Source organism: Pristiophorus japonicus, chromosome 4 (assembly GCF_044704955.1).
Source record: "Pristiophorus japonicus isolate sPriJap1 chromosome 4, sPriJap1.hap1, whole genome shotgun sequence".
NCBI classification, from domain to species: domain Eukaryota; kingdom Metazoa; phylum Chordata; class Chondrichthyes; family Pristiophoridae; genus Pristiophorus; species Pristiophorus japonicus.
This window is the reverse complement of record NC_091980.1, coordinates 133,520,563-133,536,065: the sequence shown is the minus strand read 5'-3', so window position 1 is coordinate 133,536,065 and position 15,503 is coordinate 133,520,563. Positions and strand designations below refer to the sequence as shown.

At 41.7% G+C, this 15,503-nt stretch overlaps 1 protein-coding gene across 5 annotated transcripts in view; it reads left to right on the top strand.

Annotated features, from left to right (window-relative positions):
• The window catches only part of clint1a (clathrin interactor 1a), a 215,066-nt gene that overhangs the window by 101,098 nt on the left and 98,465 nt on the right, over positions 1–15,503 (top strand). Inside the window, exon 2 of one of the 5 annotated variants that reach the window (XM_070878583.1) lies at positions 1,830–1,932. The exons of the other annotated variants lie outside the window; for them this stretch is intronic. The gene's annotated coding sequence lies outside the window, so the exon portion shown is untranslated. The remainder of the gene's footprint in view (positions 1–1,829; positions 1,933–15,503) is intronic. 5 annotated transcript variants of the gene reach the window in all.

The following is a 15,503-nucleotide window of genomic DNA, read 5'->3' as shown; positions in this document are numbered from 1 at the left end:
AGTGTAATTGTAAGGAGTTATGCGCATGTATCTGGAGAATTCTTGTAATGTGCAACAATGATGATTATATTGAAGTCTTGCATAACTAGCCAGCTGGGAAATTTTGGCACTTTTTATGATGGTAGCAACTTTGATTGCTTTTTGTTCAACTTTGTTTTTAAATCTAGCATTATTAAAATCTAATCTGTATACTTACGGAATAACAATTTTATTTCATAACTATAACATGGGTGCATAGCAAGACAAATTCTCCATTTTGTACACACAGAAAATGCTGGAAATGCAGAGAATTGTTCAGCCAGCGTGAACGAGAACAATGATCTGTATTTTCTGTTTGCTGATGCTGCCTAATTTCCAACATTTGCAGTATAATTATTTATTTTTATTTGTACAGAGAAATTGTTTCTAGATTTTAAAAATGTACCATTATGCTGGGGTGGCATCCTCTAGTGGCCAACTATACGTTACTAAAATTAATAGGAGGGGGAAAAGCTGTTTAATAGACAGTGATCAAACTAAAGTTCATATCTTACCTCATAACAGTTTATAAGTCCCGTTGCATAAAAAATAATGAGGATTGATTGTCCTTGCATGCCAATTCACTGCATTCATTGAGGCGTTTATATTTGTGTTAACATTTTCAAAAGTGCAAGATGGCATGAAAGGTAATAGTGGTGAGTCACAATTTCTTCAGCTCCTGCTTACTCTTCAGATTATTTAATGGAACAGTATTTAGAGTGCCTATTATGAATGATTACTAGTGTAGAATTTTAAACTTTGAAAAAAAAATACAAAAAAATTGCATTTAAATCTCATACAAATGCTGTATTTGACCAGTAAAATGTAATTGAATGCATACTAGTTTATTTTTGACATTTAAAAAAAATCAAATTACCATTTGATATGCTTTACATTTTTAATAGCTAAAAGACCCATATGTTTGTTTTTCTTCAGGTCAGAATAGACAGTGCAAAATAAGATCACGAGAAAGAGCCACACAGGATATTTTGGAATTGGTTACAGAGAGTTAGTTTGCAGTAGTGACTTGTGAGTGGCAGCAACTTCTACTGTAGTTGGAACAGCATATTTGTTAACTTGAGCGGAAAAAATAATTTCAGAATTTATTTTTTTCATTTAGAAAAGATGTCAAAGATAATGTACAAAATCCTCCGAACAGGCAGCAGGGACAGGTAGAAGCATGAGAATGCAAAATTGGATCAAGAAACATTTGGAGAATGGAGACCTGGACATGCAAATATAGGGAAGGGCAAATTAATTTTTAATAAAATTTGCAGGAACGCAGCATGTGTATTTGATCCAGATTCAAAGCATGCCTTCCTGGTAATTGCTTTGTGATTTTTTTTTTTGTAATTGCACTCATGTAGCTGTATTTGACAGATAATTTAGGCCAGTCAGCTTGGCTCAGTTGGTAGTAATATTGCCTCAGTCAGGTCATGGGTTCACTCCCCACTCCAGACTTGAGTACATAATCTAGACTGGCATTCCAGTGTAGTACAGAGGGAGTGCTGCATTGTCAGAGGTGGAGTCTTTTGAATGAGTCAGTAAACCAAGGTCCATTTTGACTGTCGAGTAGACAGAAGATTTCATAGCAGCCTTCGAAGAAGATCAGTGAATTCTAGTGTCTGGGCAAACATTCCACTGTTCCCCCTCCACCCTGAATAACACAACCTAAAATGAACTTAACAGTTTCTCTCTTTCTTTTTTTGACATTTTGCTATGGTTGTTCATTAGGTGTGAATTACTTTACGACTTCCTAAGGAGGTGCTATTTAAATGCAAGTTTATTCTTTCCTTGGGTGCACTTAACAGGTCCATCACGAGTGACTGTATTGGCAGGAGCAATTCAGGATGAGGAATTAAGAGTACCATAGAAGAAGCATATGATACAACACTAAAGTGTGTTGGCTTAAATGTGAGTTTTTATTTCCCTGTAGTATATTCATAACCCCAGGCTTCATTAACATGTTGTTAACACAGGTGATACTTCCCAAAATGTGTTGAATGCAAACTCACCAATGTATATAAAAATTTACCTGGGATCTATAGCAAGGGAAATCTAGGAATTTTGGTTATAAAAATTTCAATGCAGTAGTGCTTGATCTATGGATATTCCATAGAGCTTTAATATTCCAATGAAAAATGTGTATAATCCAAATTGGATAACCTGCCAATATAATTTTTTATTAAGTAAATAAGGTTGGGACGCGATCAGTGATCTGCTACTGTGTGTCATCAGTATGCTCCCAAAATACTAAATTTGCATTTTTCATGCACACAAATAACAACGATAGCTGAATTCCAGTACTGCACTATTTCATTTTCTCCCTAGTTTTACTGATTGACTTGAATAAGTTTATTTGAAAATTGGACATGATAATCTGATTAGATTTGGTTTCAGAATTTGAGAATGAACGGTGAACCATGTGTGACTGTGCCTGTGTGTATGCAGACACACACTGCGGATGTCACACGTTGTTACAGATATTAAAATTGTTGTGTATATAAAGAAAGTGAGAAAGCCAGCCATTTCTTGCTGAGTTCTGTCCTGGAGTTAGACATTTAGGGCCCAAGTTTCCACACGATAAAAAACGGGCGCCCCTCCGAGCTGGACGCCCGTTTTTTGCGCCTAAAACGGCGCTGGAAAAAAAAACTCGCGATTCTGGAGAGCCCTGCAGCTCCTTGTCTGTTTGGTGCGGCGCCCAAGGGGGCGGAGCCTACACTCACGCCAATTTTGTAAGTGGGAGGGGGCGGGTACTATTTAAATTAATTTTTTTCCTGCCGGCAACGCTGCGCGTGCGCGTTGGAGCGTTCGCGCACGCGCAGTGTGAAGGAAACATTGGCACTCGGCCATTTTTGTAGTTCTTTGTAGCTGTTTAGTTTTTGAACATTTTTTAATAAAAGCACATTGCCATCAGCACTGAGAAGGCTGCAGGAAGCCTCAGAAAGTTGAGGCAGCCGTTTCTCGACGACCTCCCCCTTTTGCCGTCGGGAAATGGCTCCTCAATTTCTGAGGCTTCCTGCAGCCTTCTGTCTCCTTCCCTCCCCCCCCCCCCCCCCTCCCCCGCTGCGTTCGGTCAGTCGGTCCCGCACTCCCCCCGCTCGCTCGCCCGCCCGGAACGGCTCCCCGCCCCCCTACCACCCTGCGTTCGGTCTCTCCCCGCCGTCTGGAACGGCTTCCTCCCCTGCGTTCGGTCGGTTGGTTCCCTCCCGCCCGCCGCTGGAACGGCTTCCCCCCGCGTTCAGTCGGTTTCCGCCCGTCCGCCATCTGGAACGGCTTCCTTTCCCCCCCCCCCCCCCCCTTCGGTCGGTCGGTCGGTTCCCTCCCGCCGTCTGGAACAGCTTCCTCCCCCCCCCTCCCGCGTTCGGGAACGGCTGCCTCGTTTTGTGAGGCTTGCTGCAGCATTCTCCCTGGCTGAAGCACTTTCACACAGGTAGGAAGATGGTTTATTTAATCTTTTCTTTGCTTATAAATTTTTATTCAGGTTGGATTTATTTGTATAAGTATAAATAAGGATTTATTGTAGAATTTAATGACTTCCCTCCCCCCCCCCCCCCCCCCCCCCCCCCCCCCACCACCTCGTTCTGGACGCCTAATTTGTAACCTGCGCCTGATTTTTTTAATGTGTTGAACAGGTTTTTTCAGTTCTACAAAAATCTTCACTTGCTCCATTCTAAGTTAGTTTGGAGTACTTTTTCACTGTGGAAACTTTCAAATCAGGCGTCAGTGGCCGGACACGCCCCCCTTTGAAGAAAAAATTCTGTTCCAAAGTGGAACTGTTCTACCTGACTAGAACTGCAGAAAAAAAAATGTGGAGAATTGCGATTTCTAAGATAGTCCGTTCTCCACCAGTTGCTCCTAAAAATCAGGCGCAAATCATGTGGAAACTTGGGTCCTTAGAAGCAGCTACAATTGCCTTCTAATTGATGTCGGGGTTGTTGATGCCAGTTCATTGGATATTTTCAAGAGGGAGTTAGATAAGGCCCTTACAGCTAAAGGGATCAAGGGGTATGGAGAGAAAGCAGGAATGGGGTACTGAAGTGAATGATCAGCCATGATCTTATTGAATGGTGGTGCAGGCTCGAAGGGCCGAATGGCCTACTCCTGCACTTATTTTCCACGTTTCAATGTTTCTATAATACACTATAGTTACTGGGATTTGCCTATACAGATCACTTCCTTACAAGGAGTATTTGAGCAATGGCTTTAAAGGGACAGGTACACATTTCTATCTTATTTAATAAATATCATTGTGCTCCAAATTAACGGTTAGCATCTGTTAGTACTTCAGAAATTAGTCATGAACACTGTAAAATGTAATTCTGCTGCCAAAATCCTGATGCTGTCCTGTTTCAGTACTAGAGAAGAAATGTTAAAATATCTGAGAGCAACTGTGTCACTGGCTTTGTTGGAAAAGCCTCATAGAAAATTTATATGGTGGTTAATGATTTATCTTTTTTCCCTTTACAATCTATCAAGTGAAATCATGCAACGCAAGTGGCCAATGATGGCACTTGATGAATAGCTGTCATCTCATGCATGATCCTCAATTTATTACTGGTATGTGATGTAAGAAATTGACCAGAAATACTTTGATGTGAGGCAGCAGCATTTGAAGGGGAAAAAATGGTGTGCTCGCACTTAGCTGTTGGGAGCACAAGTTGTAACCGTAACAACTTGCACCTAATACCAGCACTGGAGCTTTTCTGTAGCATTGGTACCAAAAACAAGATGCTAGTGGAAGAACTTTTATGTTCATGCTGAGATGCTGTCACCACCCGATTACCGATCTCCAGGCTTTCTGTATCATCTTGCTACTAGTTCCTATTGGCAGGCCAATAGAAAGTAGTCTGGCATTTTTCAAGTCCAGACACACTTGGGTCCTAGGCAATGTTAAATCCTGGGCTCCTCCTTTAGGTTGCTTGTGTGCAGCTAGCTATGGTAGTACAGGTGCAACGTCCCGAATCTAGACTTCTAAAAACCGGAATTGTCCGAAAACCAGACATTTTGGTGAGCGGCAAGGAGCGGATGACTTGTGGGCGGCGAGGCCCGAAATCTGGCAAAATCTGAAATCCATCAAAACCCGAAATCTAGCATGGATTCGGTCCACTGCGATGTCCGAAATCCAACAAAACCCGGCACGGATTCGGTCCGCGGTGAGGTCCAAAATCCGACAAAACCCGGCACGGATTCGGTCCGCGGCGAGGTCCAAAATCCGACAAAATCTGGCACGGATTCGGTCCGCGGCGAGGTCCAAAATCCAATAAAACCCGGAACGGATTCGGTCCATGGCGAGGTCCGAAATCCGACAACCCGACATCTGGCACGGATTTGGTCCCGAGGATTGTGAGTTTCAGATGTACATGTCTGTACATTGTGCCTGCTGCCAACTGCACACAATTTCTCTCAAAATTCTTTGAGTCAAGAACATGGCACTTCAGTTTCTGGGGAGGGGAGAAAGGAAAAATTGTTGTCCCAGTGTCAGGACTGAACAAAGAAGCTAATTTTATTTTTAAATTGCTTTTATTAACTCTGAAATTTGTGCTCATCAGTCTAGGGAGTATTGGTGCTACAGAAAGGAGCACTTTGCATTTTGAGCACCTAGTGTAAAAGTGTTGTTAGGTAGCAAGGTAAAAGTTCTTCTAATTTACTCCCAACACTTTGGCTCAATTCATTTTCAAAAGAAAATCCCATGTTGCACCAAAGTGACATTTTCTGTTTCTTGCACTTTGACCCCTCTAAGACTGCCAAGTAGGTGCAATTTGAGTTGTCTACCAAGAACTGTATTGGAACTGCTCCAAAATGATTTGAACCAGATCATTGCACCACCCAGACTCTGGTGATTGTTATTAACAAACTAGCATGAAACTGGAATATGCATCACATAAATAGGATGCTGCATACCGTATATTTCACTTATGATTTACGTCGTCTCCTTCACCCGTGGAATAAACATATTTGGCAACTTCCTCTGCAGATTCCCCTGACTTAAAATCAATCATATCCCCTCTAACGAACTGTTTATAACTATGCTCTTGTTCCAAGTTTTCTTCTCTTTTCAGTCCCAGCTGAAACTCCATTAAAATTAGTGGTGCTCCGACCTGGCATGGTAAACCGCAACAACGAACATTTTTCGAAAAACTCACCTGCCAATCCCTCTCAAGTTTGAACTAATGAGGATTGACTGTACAGGAGGCAGCACTCTGTTCTGTGCTTGAGAGAGTCTGTTTTATTTTCCACCCCACCACAGCTCTTTTTGTTGTATGTTCACCAATTATTCTTCCCAGCTCCAGTGCTGCAGAATGGTTGACTGACTATTAAAATTTCATTCCTGTGAATGGAGTTTCCCCCTTGTGCCTAGTATACTACGGCATAGCTAATTATTTACAAGAGTGTTTGATTTACAGTAAAGTGAGCCTGTATATGAAAGAACAAGATAACCAGAACTGCCTCCATGATGAGAGATAAAATATTGGCGGCTGGCCTTGTACTACCCTGCTGCTTCACCTTCTGATCCTGATCTCTTCCCCCAGTGTATTCTTCCTCACATGCTTCCCTTATCCTTGGCTGTCTGCTTTAAAAGTTAATGAACCTGGACGGTGTTGATGCTATTAATAATTTAGTGGTGCGCTGTTACAGAGGCTTCTGTTTTGAAAGGGGCTATCCACTTTAGGTGCTCTGTAATACAAAAGGATGAAGTAACAAAGTGTCGACTTTGTCTTTTTAGAACTGTTTGCTGGTCCTGAAAGATAATGTAACAGTCATTTAAAATGTATAGAAATAATACCACTAAATATTTTAGCTGCAACATTTTGTTTGCTACACTAGCCTTCCACCACATAAAGCCATTTCAGCATTCCCATAAGTGTTCATTAATATAGTACAGTTTTTGTCCTTCATCTGCCTTTCAGCATACTTGATGACATTGGTAATAGCCTGCCTGCCAGAGCAAACCCATTTCACTGATATGGTCATTTCCAAATTGAGGCCACTTCTTTGATAAAATGGTCAAGTGATTGTGTTTTCATTAGAATATGAAATCCAGCTTGTTATTTGGAAGGGAGGGCGAAGGAGTGGAAACATGTAAATACTAAAGGCCCAATGCAGTACAGGTGTCTCACTTTTTAAAGTTTCTGGTTGGAAGGAGGTGCAGATACGATCGTCTTCCTGAAGTGGAAGGATGGGGAAAATTGAGGAATGTGTACTTGAAAGAATCGCTGAACTTTTCACTAAAACAACAATAAGAAGGAGCTGGAAGATAATTAGAAATCTTAGATTATAAATTATAGTTTGTTCAGATTTGTGGAATAAGTGCATATTTGGAAACTAGTAAAAGCGGTAGCATAAATGCTTTGTTTACTTTTCTTTCATTTTCTGCTAATTTTATTCCTTCCTCTTCCAAAGTTGCTGATTCCTTACTGAGGTATGGTTCCAAGGGCACATGTTGCCTTCAGGTAACCATTCTTCATGTGTCTGCTTAGACCATAAATGCAGGCAGGCTATTCGACAAGGGGTATCGCCTGATCCTGTTCTCACCTGATGTCTCCAAATGTACAGGGCCACCAGAGCTGTTGGATTCCAATCAAGAGCTAGAAACCTGGTCAATTTACCCTCCCCAACCTGCGGTTCTGAAGCCAATTGTAGCAACCCAACTGCCTGCCACAGCTAAGATCTTCATTCTCGGTGGTTCCTTGCTCTGAAGGCTATGTACAACTTGTGGCATATTGGGCCAAAAATTGCGGTCGGAGGCTTCCCGCGGGGTGGATGTCTCCGACTAAATTTTTTAAATGAAAATACCTAGTGGCCCCGAAGGAACTTAGATTTGCGCTCTGAGGCCGAGCTGCGAAGTCCAGCGTAGGGGCCCACATATTCCAGGGGCGTATGAGAAGCTTGGGATTACATGGGCCAGACCAACCAATGGAAATTGCGTATTTCCATTCACAGTAATGGTGATCTCCGGTTGTGCCATTCCCCAAAAAACACACACATTTTAAATAAATAAGGAAAATACTTCATATATTTAAAATTAATTGAAATTGGATTTAATTAAATGTTTTAGACAAAAAATTATTTATTTGAAATTTTTTTAATGTTTTAATGGGGTAAAAATAAACTTACCTTTTAATATAAAAATTCTTGGTAACATTTTATATTTCTATCTTTTAAAACTTTTAGGTAAAAGCAGGCCTTACATCTGCTATTATCATGCGTAAGAGCTTGAAGGACATTTGCCGGGCAAGAGTTGAGTAAATAGCCCAAATCTCCGCCCGCGAAGGCCCTTTTCTCGGGGATGTGTTAGAACTGTCAAAAAAAATTTTGGAGCATGTGCATCGTGCGCCTAGAACCGGCACTTGCGGGGCCTCTATGGGTGTGTGTGCACATCGTACGCGCCGGAGAGACTGCGATTTTTGGCCCAATGTGTTCCTGTATTAGCCTATTGTGCAATTGAGCTTAAATTATTATAATAGTCAAACTTTAATGGTTGTGTTTTATATATATATAAGTACGCGCCTACAAGCCATGTTGCTTATAAAGTCGGTTCTGAGTGCTTGAAAGCCAGAGCTTTTCAAATTCACCTGATGACCATACTGTGAGAATTTCCTTCTGTTTACAGTTTGTTATTACAGGTAGAACATCCGAAATCCAGAGTTCTAAAAACCGGAACTGTCTGAAAACTGGACATTGTGCGGATTGCAAGAGTCGTTGTCCGGAATCCGGAAATATTTCCAGAAAACCAAACTTTTAAACTGTACAGACCTTTTTCCAAGCAGGAATCCCAAACAATACACGGCCCGGCCCTGCCTCGAGGTTGCCGGATTCGGGCTGTCTGATGTAATGCCCCGAAAGCTGGCCCAAGGGTTACGGATTCGGGATGTCTCCGATATCTAGAAATACCCAAAACTAGGCCCAAAGGTTTCCAGATTCGGGACGTCTGATTGTCCCGGAATCCGTAAATACCCGAAAATGGTCCATGAGGTTTCCGCATTCGGGACATTGGATTTCTTCTCCGAAATCCGGAAAAACCCGAAAACCGGAATGGCCTCGGTTCCAAGGTTTTCGGTTTCGGGACATTATATCTGTAATCAAATTCCAGGATTCCAGCAATGCCAGGTGCTATTTTTTGAACTGCCCATTAAAACAGCAGTTGGCGAGAAGTAGTAATCTTCCCCTTATTTCGATTGCATTTAAGTTCTCAGATCGCTTAAAGGCTAAGAAGGGGAGTGAAATCTCTGTACTGATAGAATTCCACTGTGTCGGCTAGTTGAAGGTTTTGTAAATTTTCTAGTTAATTCCAAGCTTTTACGTTGCAAAAAATTATTTTTGGATCATGGAGCTGAGTGTGTATTTGGTCAGCCAATAACCACAGTGACTGGTCGTGAACTTTCTGTGCTTGTAATACATTGAATTGAATACAGTTTGGTCGATATCAACTGTGGTTGATAATGAAGAAAGCTGCAGATTGCAGCAAGATATCAATGTACTGGTCAGGTGGGCGAAACAGTGGCAAATGGAATTCAATCCGGATAAATGTGAGGTAATGCATTTAGGGAGATCTAACAAGGCAAGGGGATACATATTAAATGGTACCAACAAAAAGGGACCTTGGAGTGCAGGTCCACAGATCCCTGAAGGTCGCAGGCCAGGTAGATAAGGTGGTTTAGAAGGCATATGGAATACTTGCCTTTATTAATCGAGGCATGGAATACAAGAGCAAGGAGTTTATGCTTGAACTGTATAAAACACTGGTTAAGCTGCAGCTGGAGTACTGTGTGCAGTTCTAGTCACCACATTACAGGAAAGATGTGATTGCACTGGAAAGGGTGCAGAGGAAGTTTACAAGAATGTTGCCTGGACTGGAGAATTTTGGCTATGAGGAAAGATTGGAGATGCTGGGTCTGTTTTCTTTGGAACAGAGAAGGCTGAGGGGAGACCTTATTGAGGTCTCAAGTCGCTGGAGAAATATCACCAACGATGCCTCCGCAAGATCCTACAAATCCCCTGGGAGGATAGACGCACCAACATTAGCATCCTCAACCAGGCCAGCATCCTCAGCATTGAAGCACTGACCACACTTGATCAGCTCCGCTGGGCAGGCCACATCGTTCGCATGCCAGACATGAGACTCCCAAAGCAAGCGCTCTACTTGGAACTCCTTCACGGCAAACGAGCCAAAGGTGGGCAGAGGAACTGTTACAGGGACACCCTCAAAGCCTCCCTGATAAAGTGCGACATCCCCACTGACACCTGGGAATCCCTGGCCCAAGTCTGCCGTAAGTGGAGGAAGCGCATCCGGGAAGGCGCTGAGCACCTCGAGTCTCATCGCCGAGAGCATGCATAAATGAAGCGCAGGCAGCGGAAAGGTGCGGCAAACCAGTCCCACCCACCATTTCCCTTAAATACTATCTGTCCCACCTGTGACAGGGAATGTGGCTCTCGTATTGGACTGTTCAGCCACCTAAGAACTTTAAGAGTGGAAGCAAATCTTCCTCGATTCTGAGGGACTGCCTATGATGATGATGGTATAAAATTATGAGGGGCCTGGATAGAATGGATAGGAAGAACCTATTTCCCTTGGTAGATGGGTCAATAACTACGGGACATAGATTTAAAGTAATTGCGGGGGGGAGGTTTAGAGGAGATATGAAGGGAAATGTCTTCACCCAGAGACTAGTGCGGGTCTGGAACTCACTGCCTGAAAGGGTGGTCGAGGCAGAAACCCTCACCACATTATACTTGGATGTGCACATAAAGTGCCATAACCTACAGAGCTACGGACCAAGAGCTGGAAAGTGGGATTCGGCTCAATAGCTCTTGGTCGGCTTGCGCAGACACGATGAGCCGAAATGGCCTCCTTCGGTGCTGTAAATTTCTATGATAGAGTGGAGTGTATTGAACTTTGAGTTTCTGATACTGTTATTGGAATGAGCCTACTGCAGGTTTTAGTGTGCTACAAAATTTATCTGGTGTGGCCAATGTGTACGGATTTTTAAAGAAATTGGTGCCAGATGCATGGTTGAGGTTTGCCTTATGCTACTGGTTGTCCGCGTTGCATACGTGCCCAATAACGTGAGAAGTATTGGATCTCCCTGTTGGTTCAGGACGAGTGATCAGAAATGATGATTTTCAGGCACCCAAATGAAATGGAAGGGGAAGAGCGGGGTTACAGCTACTCATGTTAGTTGCTGATCATGTTAAATGTTATAGCAGCATCTTCGACACAACCTAATTATAGTCTAGTCCAGTTTCTTTCAACCTTCCCAGTGTCCAAAACGCTTGCTGTTCTGCAATGCAATTAAATTGGGAATTCTTTTTGCTGTATAACTTCGCTGTTCATTGTGGAATCCCGGGGGTGTTGCTGGAAATGTAGCTTCAGTATTCTGTTCCTTAATGTACTATATGAAAGTAGAAAATGTTAAACATCAGATACAATGGGAGATATCTGAATAGACTACTGCTGTTGCTCTTTTGGAATTTCTGGTGGCCTCAGGCAATATGACTACCCAACTCTAGCTCTTGCTAGGTAATTCAGAGATTTGCTGGTGTCCTTTTTTCCTGTAATGGTAATAAAACCTGCTCTGATGGTGAGTGATTGTGCTCTCAATTATGTGTTTGACAGTGACATGGGTGAATATGGTACTACATTTTAATTGAGTATTGCCATCTTCACTGGTGAGAATATCTGTTTCACGATCTTCATTATTGTGTATGTAGCTCATTTTGCTGGTTCAGTTGTCAAACCCACAAAGTGAAAATTGAATATCTGTTATACCAAGTTGGATATTAGATATTGAAGCCATTGTGATAAAGAATTATATTTCACTCGTCAAAAAATCTGACCTACTTGTAAAGTAAAAATGGATGTTGCCCTCGCTGTCATCTGATGCCCGTTATTTACTGTGCCCATGGATATTTTCCCAAAATAAAATTTGGAAAAAATAACAGCAATGGTATAGTGCAACCCACCCAAAATAGCATGTTGTGCAGAAACATTTACATCAGTGGTTAACCGTCTACTTTTAGAATTCTTTTTTGACGACTTTTGCAGTGCCCAGTGTAAAACTGTAGGTCTCTGGGGGTGGGTGGGAAGGAGAACGAAGTCAGGACCCTAACTCTGACTGAGGTGCACTGGGCTAATAAAAGAACAAAATCTGTCAGCATTCCCATTTTTCATTGCTGGTGAGTGGAACGTGCAGGTGAGGAAAAGATTGGGTTTGGCCATGAAGCCCTTCTCCCCTATCCCAGCCCCCCACCCTCCCAACCACAGTAGAATAACACTGGCTGGTAGGAGCATAACCCAGTATAATTTAGCATATTAAGAGAAAGTTGTGATGGGGAGCAATAACATTCTGTTTTGTGTGAACATGGCTATAGATTTGGCATTCAACTTCAGGTATACTTTACACTTGTCTGGAGTCCATTAAATATATATGAACACAAGTTTAAACCAAGCTGTTTATAAAAAATAAATCTGAGTCTCTCCGTCCTCTGGTCTTGTGTTGATGGCTGGCCACAGTGGCTTGACCGACTACTGGTTGAGTAACATCGATTTGTCATTTTGCTCCATCAGAAGGACTTTGTCGTCTTCTCTTGTTTAAGTGGAGAAACATTATGGCACCTGACTAGCTTCTTCACTACGACTTCTGTAACACGTGTGATATGAAAGGCTTCCTAGTCTGTCCACAAAAGCTGTGGGAAAGCACCCAGTGCTACAATCCTAGAATTAGTCTTTTCCTTGGGTTGTGTGCAGGGAGAGTATTTTGAGTTGTAAAGCACTCGTGAAGAACCGTGTTTGCATATTTGTCACTGGTACCGGTAGTAACACTTTAAGGTGATGAATCAGTATAGTGAGAGACTAATGTTACTGGTTCTCTGTGTAGGACTCGCACAGTTGGTGGAAGCATCAAAATGAACTTACCAGGTTTCCGAAGGACACATTGGGGGGGAAAAAATGGGGTTTCCATTTTGCTGGCTATAGCAAATCCGACAAGTTTACTGAGATGTTGGAGTTTATTGAGTAATATCAACAAGTAGGGACCCAGTGCAATGTCATAACACTTACTCCAATGTAAAAACAACTTAAAATTGGTTATGGAGCGCTGTTTCTCTGCTTAACTGCTAATATTGATTAGCTCTTTATTTTTAGTCTCTAGTTTAATGAAAATGGTATTTTGATAGCTTGCTTACATCCAAATTTCAGTTGTCAATTATAATAGTGTTTTAATTTTTTCTTAAAGAGCGATTGTGTTGCAGTAGGTTAAACAGAAATGTTTCACCTTTTGGACCCTGGCTTCAAATTCAGCCCAGACTCTGCTGACTGAGTCCCATGTGAAACAAGCTTAAACAGTCTTGATCCATTTCCTCGTAGTTATGGGCCAGCAGTGCAAAGCTGGCTCTAATTAGCATTAAATTGGCAATTTCACTCGGGACGTAGAATGGCCAGCCAGTGTGGGAAATTAAGTCGCTCTGCTGCAGGAGATGCTTTTCTGAGGTCGGGCCTTCGGCACACGAGTGGAGGGATCTTTACTCTCCCAGACCTCCCATAATTGACACCCTGATGCTGGCACTGGGTGTCCAGAATGTAAAGTTCTTCTGTTGTCCAGCACTAATATCCCTCACCTTAACGAGCACAAAAGTCATATGAAAAATAGTTATAATAAAAGGCTTTGTTACTTCTGTTGTAACATGTTGTTCCCATTTGTTCAAATCTAGTTACTTACAACTACTGGTGATCAGTAACTTAACTCAATCATGTTTGTTCAGTTGCCTTGGATAAATTATGTCATAGTGAAAATGGAAACCAATGGATTGGTAGAATACGAATTACACAGCATTTTCAGCATATAAGTCAAGAGGTTACTTTAGTTCAAGAGCAGATTAGCATTAGTAGAATATAAGGTTTTTTAAACCAAGTCCTGTATTGACTTTCAATGTTTGTGGCTTCTAATCACGGTTGTTCAGATCTGATATGTCAACTGTTTCATGTCCTGCATGTATAATGTGGTGTTGCATCCTGTCTCTGTTGCATGTTACAGGATCTGATCTTGCATTTAATAGCAATAGCCATGCACTTTAGTCTCATCAAATTCCCTCTAGGCTTTTACTGTCCCTTTTATATTGCAGTGCTGCCTCCATTTCCTTCACTCCCTCATTCTAGAAGTAGTGCAACAAAATTGGCAAAGGTAAATAGCCAGCAACACTCGCTGTCAGGGCTGCCTCTGAGCCAGTGGAGATGGGGCGCGGAGGCATAGGGCTGAAGCTGAGGATTGCAACAGGGTTAGATGCTGAGGCCTGGGCTCTCGGACTGTCCCGATTACTGTTTATTTTTAAAAGTCCAGAAAGTCCCCATCACTACCTCATTGGTTGAGACTCTGGTATTTGCCAATTAATTGAAAAAGGCCAGTTTTGTGTAGCATGTGATTGGTTAGCACTACCAGTTAGCACCCTAAAATGACTCTTTAAAACATGTATTCATTTTACCACAAGAGTTCAATTCTGCCAAAGAATCCATTCTTTTTTGGAGTAAAATAATTAGTTTTCATTTTAAAATCTTGATTATTTTGGCATTTGCAGGTACTGTTAGAAAAACCAGATGGTGTAGTTGAATAAATAACAGCAATAGGAACAGCAAATCTTGAAGTGTACAGGAAATAAAAGGGAACAATAATCTTATCTTTGAGCCTTTGTCATATAAATTGAATTAAATTTCTGACAAACTGCTGAACTGGACTGGTTGGGCCAAATGGCCCGTTTCTGTGTCATATGTAACTAGTTCTACATTTTTGTTTCATGTTTCCCTTTGGCGAATTTAATCGGGTTATCTTGGCAACAGTGTAAATTGGGCAAATTTTCACGAGGGCGAGCTGGCTCTAATTTTGCATCTATTTTCTTGGCATTTCATAATAAAACTTGTCGTGACGGTTCACAATAATTTGGATTTGCAAGGACAAAAAGACACAAACAAAACCTTGTGAAAATAAAGCTCGGATGAAAATTGTCCAGTCTTCCATTTGTGGAAAACTGGTAAATGGGAATTAGAGAATTGGTAAGATATATACCGTTGAGTTTCAGCATCGAGAGCAGAGCATTAATTGAAATAGAAATCAAATTGGAAAATGCTGAAAATGTACTGTACCTCGTGACAATTTTTGTTGCTTAATTCCCAGCATTTACTCTTTATTTTAAAACTGAACAGACACATGATTTTTCACTAGTTTTCTTTTGAATCCACTTTTAAAATCATTATGTAGCACTTTGGAGAGCAGCAGAATGCTGTTGAAATTAATGTTGGCTGTTTGATTAAAAGGCAAATACAAACCAGCACATAGTGAGCATAGTCCCTCCATCACAAAACTATTGCTAATTTGGACTTAAATTGACCATCTCACTGGAGAGGCCACAGAGTGACTGATGTGAGGAATGGAAGTATGTCACACTGGTGCAGTAAGGGGAGCTCATAAGCTTGGAGCTGAGACATATCAATGAGG